This window comes from Chenopodium album, chromosome 14 (genome assembly GCF_948465745.1).
Source record: "Chenopodium album chromosome 14, dcCheAlbu1.1, whole genome shotgun sequence".
NCBI classification, from domain to species: domain Eukaryota; kingdom Viridiplantae; phylum Streptophyta; class Magnoliopsida; order Caryophyllales; family Amaranthaceae; genus Chenopodium; species Chenopodium album.
Window position 1 is genome coordinate 6110659 of NC_137847.1, and position 6608 is coordinate 6117266.

General features: G+C 30.6%; 1 pseudogene; it reads right to left on the minus strand.

The window, feature by feature from the left end:
- Positions 1–522: 522 nt before the first annotated feature.
- On the minus strand, positions 523–1717 carry LOC145578720 (protein GLUTAMINE DUMPER 3 pseudogene; annotated as a pseudogene).
- Between the last annotated feature and the right edge of the window lie 4891 nt (positions 1718–6608).

The following is a 6608-nucleotide window of genomic DNA, read 5'->3' on the forward strand; positions in this document are numbered from 1 at the left end:
TAGTTTTATAGTTGTAAATCTAAGATCGCAATGTGTATATAATTAGTTTACGTATTTTTTTCATTTTAATTGTACTTTTTTTTAGTAGAAAATAATATTTTGTTGGTAGAGAATGTAAATACATTATTTAAGGTAGGCTCACATCTCTAGGGTGGCGGATACTTGATACCCGGAGATGAGAAATTGAGAATACGCAACAAGTGAAGTGCAAGGCAGTCTCGGCTCGCCGCAGAAAACATTGGAACTTTCAACGTCTTAACAACAACAATATTCCTCATTTTATTTTTTATTACTTGTGTAGGAATTAAAAATAATTTTCTAAGTTGATATAAATTTAATTTTAAGACTAAACTATTTCTAAATTGATGATTTTTTTTATAAGCTTCTTATATATAGCATTTTCCCTTTTTTTTCTAAATTTTTTCAAGTTTCTTCTCTTTGATTACTCGTAATTATTTTCATGTGAGTGTCATAAGGATCTTACCATTCCATCTATTACTATTGTACATCATTCACATTTATTCTAAATCTAAACAGCATCGAAGTTATTATGATTTTTTAGTTTCAACGAAATTTGTCTCATTTCGTAACCAACCCAACTGATCGTAATATCCGGCAGAAATTAAAAGAAAAACGAACAAAGCATGCTTAACTTTTGCACAATTTCATGAAATCTCTCCCTTTCACTTCAATCTCTATATAGCAATTAGCAATTTGCAATCACTTGAACAACACAAAACTGAAAAAGTTACCTATGTCCCTGAAATTCTTCAATAAATAATGATCAAATCTAACCGCTATCTCTATCATCAGCAACTAAAACGAAAAGAAGTTACTCCCTCCATCTGATTAAGCTGTTACATAACTCTTAATTCCAGCCGAAAAAAAAAAAAAAAAAAAAAAAAAAGTTACCTACCTAAAAACCTTCTACATATGTACCTAATCCTCTCATCCATCCCAAACCTAATTACCTTTACTAATACCACCATATAATTTCTTTTTCTTGATTTTCTCTTTTTTTTTTTCTCCTCCAAAAAGATTTTTTTTTTTTTTTTGGGTAATTTAATTTATGCATGGGGTCCAACCTTAATATATCCCATGACATACCTTAGCAATAACAATAATTGACAAATATTGACCCACCACAACATACACCCTTCACTATACCTTCCACCAACATACTCAGGTTGTCCTTTCTCTACTTTTCTCCTCTTCACCACCCACTTTCTCTTCCCTGCCACCGCCTTCGCTGTCGCCACCACTACCATTTGTTCCTCCGCTACTACAACTCGCTAACGATGAAGCCTTACTACTCGCCGGCATGGCCAAGAACGTAGGTTTCGCCTCCCCCGCCATGATCACCAATACACTACTCGGAATCGCCGTCATGGTGACATTATTTTCCTTGAGTTTCTCATCGCCGGTGACCTCGCCGGAATCCTCGCCGGCGTCAAGGTAGCCGGAGAGTTTCCAATACGAGCAAGCGAGGATAAGCAATGCAAAGGCAATTAACCCGAGCATGGCGGCTAGGCCTCCGAATAGGTATGGTACCGGGGACTTCCACCCGGCTGCAGGCGGTGTTACATGGTGGTGGTGTTGTAGTGGTGGTGTGTGTTGTTGTGGACCAAATGAACCTCCTAGATGTACTATTGTAACCCTTGCCCTCATTTTTATGTTTTAGAGAGAAGAAAGAAAAAAAAAAAAAAGATGAGAGTTGGTTGAGAGGTGATTAGTGAATGAAAGTTGTTATTTATAGAGAAAAATAAAAGTGAGGAAAATAATAAGGGGTGTTTTCGTGAATAATGGAAATGGTGTCATCTTTTCATTTTATGTTATGTTATTGTTAGTGTCTCTTATAAGATATGTTTTTTTTGGGTTAGGAGACTTGCTTAAGAGTATGTACATACATAGGGAAAAGCTATAAGATTTTTTTTAGTGGTTATATGGGATTATTTGTTCATTGACAGACCGATAATGATATATTCAGATCTCATGCACCTCTCTTTCACTACTACAAAATTGGCCAAGGAGACCATATCAAAATGGCCAAAGAGACTACCTTAGGGGTGGTCTCTAGCTCACAGGTCTCTTTGGCCTAAGAGACCATTTCATCAAAAGTGGTCTCTTGTTTTTAAAAAGAGAGACCACTTATTTAGAATAGATGGTCTTAGTTTTTTCAAAAACTAAGACCACCTATTTCAAATAGATGGTCTTAGTTTTTCAAAAACTGAGACCACCTATTTCAAATAGATGGTCTCTTTCTTGTAAATTTTTTTTTTTAAAAAAAATTATTCGTATTCCAATTAGTATATGTAATTTTAATTAAAAAAATGCACTTTACATTTACAACGAAATACAAGTAGTTCATACTTGTTAAAATTTATACATAACTCATACTAAAAGTTATACTACGTACAATGGTACAAAACCCATATTATTTGGATAATAATCATCAATATACTTGCAAAAAATTATACTACGTACGAAACCCATACTACTGTAAAAAAATACTAAAAACAATGGTGTTCTTGACAGATCTTGTGCAACGTCTTTCCAACCGAACCATTCAACAAGCAAAATCATCGATCTTCTTTGATTACACTTTTTACCCTGAAATTTTTTCCAAGACATCCAAAATTAGCAAACAATTATAATAATAAAGAAAATTAAAACTCTTTTGATTGAAAATTTCAGCACATTTGATCAAGTGAGTCTAAGGTCGATTATCACAGTCCATGTTAAAAAATAAAATAGTAAATGATAATTAGGAAGATCCTAATCTGAGTAAAGGCAGAAAGTAATTCAAGTAAAACACCCCCACTAACATATTACAACCTACAAAATCACAAGTATTTATTTATAATTACCAACCCAGGCCAATAAACTATTTTGAATGACATTTTCAATGAGGCATTTCGTCGAACAGCTAATATGCATTACCAAATTGTAATCAAATTTAGGCAGAACTCCAACATCAAATCAAAATCATCCCAAAAAAATCAGAAATCAAGATCAATTAAATAAGCAATCAACGAAAACAAAGTTAAAAACAATGTGAGATCGCAAAATAAAAATAAAAAAAATCAAAATTTAATAAGCAATCAACGAAAACAAGGTTAAGCAATGTGAGATCGCAAAATCAAAACAAAATCAAAATTAAAACTTTCCGCAATCTTCAAATTCATAAATCCCCAAACCAAATCATGAAACCAAAAAACAATCGATAAATCATCAAATCATAACTACTACTATCAACTACTTCCTCCGTTTTCTTTTACTTGCAACACAGCCTTGTGGCACGTGGTTTGAGGTCGGGTTTATTTAATGTAAATGGACAAATTTTTCATTATAATTTTTACAAATGATTCTTAACCCTATTCTAATTTTCGTGTAAAAATTATATTGATAAAATCGCTCGTTTACCCTCACTAATCATCTCCTAAAACTGCGTACTTAAAAGGTGTGTTGCAAGTAAAAGAAAACGGAGGAAGTATGATTCAACAACTCAAAAAAAGTCAAAACAACAATAAAAAAACCTAATCACCACAAATCAACTAAAAATCAACTGATTCTAAAACAGCAAAATTAAACAAAAAAATAACAAAATCGAAAGAATTAAGGCATAATACTTGAATCAAAGCAGATCAAACAAAGTAAAACAACAAAAATCAATGAAATTGATACCAAAAATCAATTACCTTACGAATGTAACCATACTCGCTCTCCTTCTCAGAATTCTCGAATGTAGTCATACGATCGGCGTAAACGGACGGCATGATGAATGAAAATTGGGGAGATCTAGAAATAATTGAGGAGGAGGATCAGATCAAAATGAAAGCGGAGAGAGAAGGGTGGCGGCTGATGAGCATAAGGATAGAGTTAGGGTTTTCACCGGTTTATATATTTTTACTCCATATTTTAATAGATCTTATCAAAAGTTTTATTTTTTGAAATAATTAAAAAAAAAAGAGACCATTTCTCTTGAATAAATGGTCTCTCTCTTTTATTATTTATTTAATTAAAAATAAAGGAGAGACCACTTTTTGTAAATAGATGATCTCTCTTTTATTTTTTTATTTAATTAAAAAAAGGAGAGATCACTTTTTGAAAATAGAAGGTCTCTCTCTTTTATTTATTTATTTATTAAAAAAGGGAGAGACCACTTCTCCAAAATAAATGGTCTTTTTTTTTTTAATTTATTTAATTAAAAAAAAAGGAGAGACCACTTATTTGAAATATTTGATCTCTTGAATCCAAAAGACCACATATTTATTTAAATGGTCTCTTACTTAAGGTCTCTATGAGCATTTTTGTAGTAGTGTTTTGGTAGGTGATAATAAATATAAGGAAATCTTATGTTTGAAGGATGTTGTTCCTCCTTCTAATTTGTTTTAGGATTTGCATTGAGGGAAGCTAAGGGATGAAACAATTCACATTAAATATTATAGTAGGATTTATTGGATAGTACAGAATTAATTGACAATAAATGAAAACTACTAAAAACCATATGGGTTGAGAGATGATCGAAAATACTTTCTCCTTAATTACCCCTTAAAATATGATGTTAAAAAAATGAAGTAATTTTTTTTTTTTTTTTTTTTTTTGAAATCTAGACTTCTTTAGTCAGTCACTTAATTGTACAATAGATTCTTCATATCAACATTATTTCAAGTTTTACTATATAGATTCTTCATATCTTAATTATTTAAATCATGTTACTAGCTACTCATAATTTAGGATTATTGAATAAATAATAAAGAAGAAAGGATGTAAGAAATGCCACGTCAAGTTTCACCAAAGAGGAGTTGTGTACTGAATTTAGTACTTGTGTAGTTGTGTTATACGCATCATCGAGGCACACAGAATTGGATAACTGCTTTTTCTTTCTCTTTGTTCGTTGCTCTTTTTACTCTTTATTGTGTACTACGGAATAGTACGTACATTTTACTATTGGCTTTATTTACCTACCTGTAATTTTATATCCAAATGTATAGCATGGTTTTACAGTAACTTTGTAGTTTGTACGAGTACTCTTTATTAATTAATGTAATGTACATATGGGTTTAATGTATTTTTTAGCCTCCGACGTCTATATTTTATCTCAAATATACGTTGTATACGTACTAACTTAGTTTGAATATTAGAAGATTCACTTCAATATCTCAAACTCTCGTAATTTAATTTGTAAGCTCCATAGGTGATCCCGATAAGGCCCTAACCACCTAAAATTGACAACAAGAGCCAATATAAAAGATGATACATATCCTTTCTTTGCACAAAATAAATTAATTGTAGGAGTACTAGACAATAATAATAATTCTTTATAAAAGATGAAAGTAGCTCAACATCGTTATGATGCTACGTCGTACTAGTTACTATTATATGGCTTACATTATTAATGTGTTTCGTTTTTCGGATAAAATTATAAATTTCTTTAGTGGTTGGTGGATAATTGCCTTTGTTTATATATATAATAAAATGTGATTAATGAATGTTATCTCAGTCTTAACTAATAAAGTAAAGGTATGGTTCACCTTTAATATATATATATATATATATATATATATATATATATATATATATATATATATATATATATTTTCCTTTGGATAATCTTCTCTTTTTTAAATCTATTTTTCAATAAGGTATAGTACTTGAAGAATTGGTTCAGGTGATTCCAACAGCCAATTAGGAACATAGTGGGTTACGGTATCGAGCCTAACACTATTATTATTCTTAACTTCTTGAGTAGCATATATATGCTTTTGTGTCCAAATAGATTATTAAATTTGGCACTCACTTAGAACGAGGAAGGATATAGTATATTAGTATGACACGACTCAACATATTTTAGGTTCAATACAAGACTGTCATTATATTTAGAAATTTAAGACACTTTGATCACGAGTGAGCTAATAGTGCGAGTTTTAGGCTTCTAGCTTACAAATTCATGGGATGGAATACTTTTAGAAGGATAAGAAATTCATTTTATAACATGATTTGGTCATTTTTTGAATCAATTGTAGCATTTAACTTTCTTCATTTTAGGTTTGAATTGAATGGATGAATTCCACAATTCATTCTAACTTTATACGAGTAAAATTATTACCAAAAAAAAAAAAAAAAAAAAAAGAATCCAAGTGCCTCAAATCAGAAAATCTTGTTGGAAAGAATTTTCGTAACAAGCTGCCGAACCTTTTATATGATAAAAAAAAATTACAAGCTTTATGTATTATAAATATAAAATATTATTAGAAGTTTATATTTCCTTTATTGATAGCGGACGTAGCAAAATAAGAGCATGCTAGCTAATCGGAAAGTTGACAATTAATTAATTTCATGTATCCAAAAAGTCAACCAATTCATGAACCTCTATAATTCAGTTGATAACCATGACGAAAGGTAGGATAAATACAAGGTAAAGCTAGTTGAATACGTATAGTATTACAATTCAATTTTGGACCTAATGTTGGTTTTTTTTTTTTTTTTTTCCAAAAACATAAAAAATAAAAAGAATTATTATTGCGTAAGGAAGAAAAAAATTAAGGGTATCACCATATTTTCCACAAACAACATAAATTATATTAAGTCAGGGGATATATGAAGTA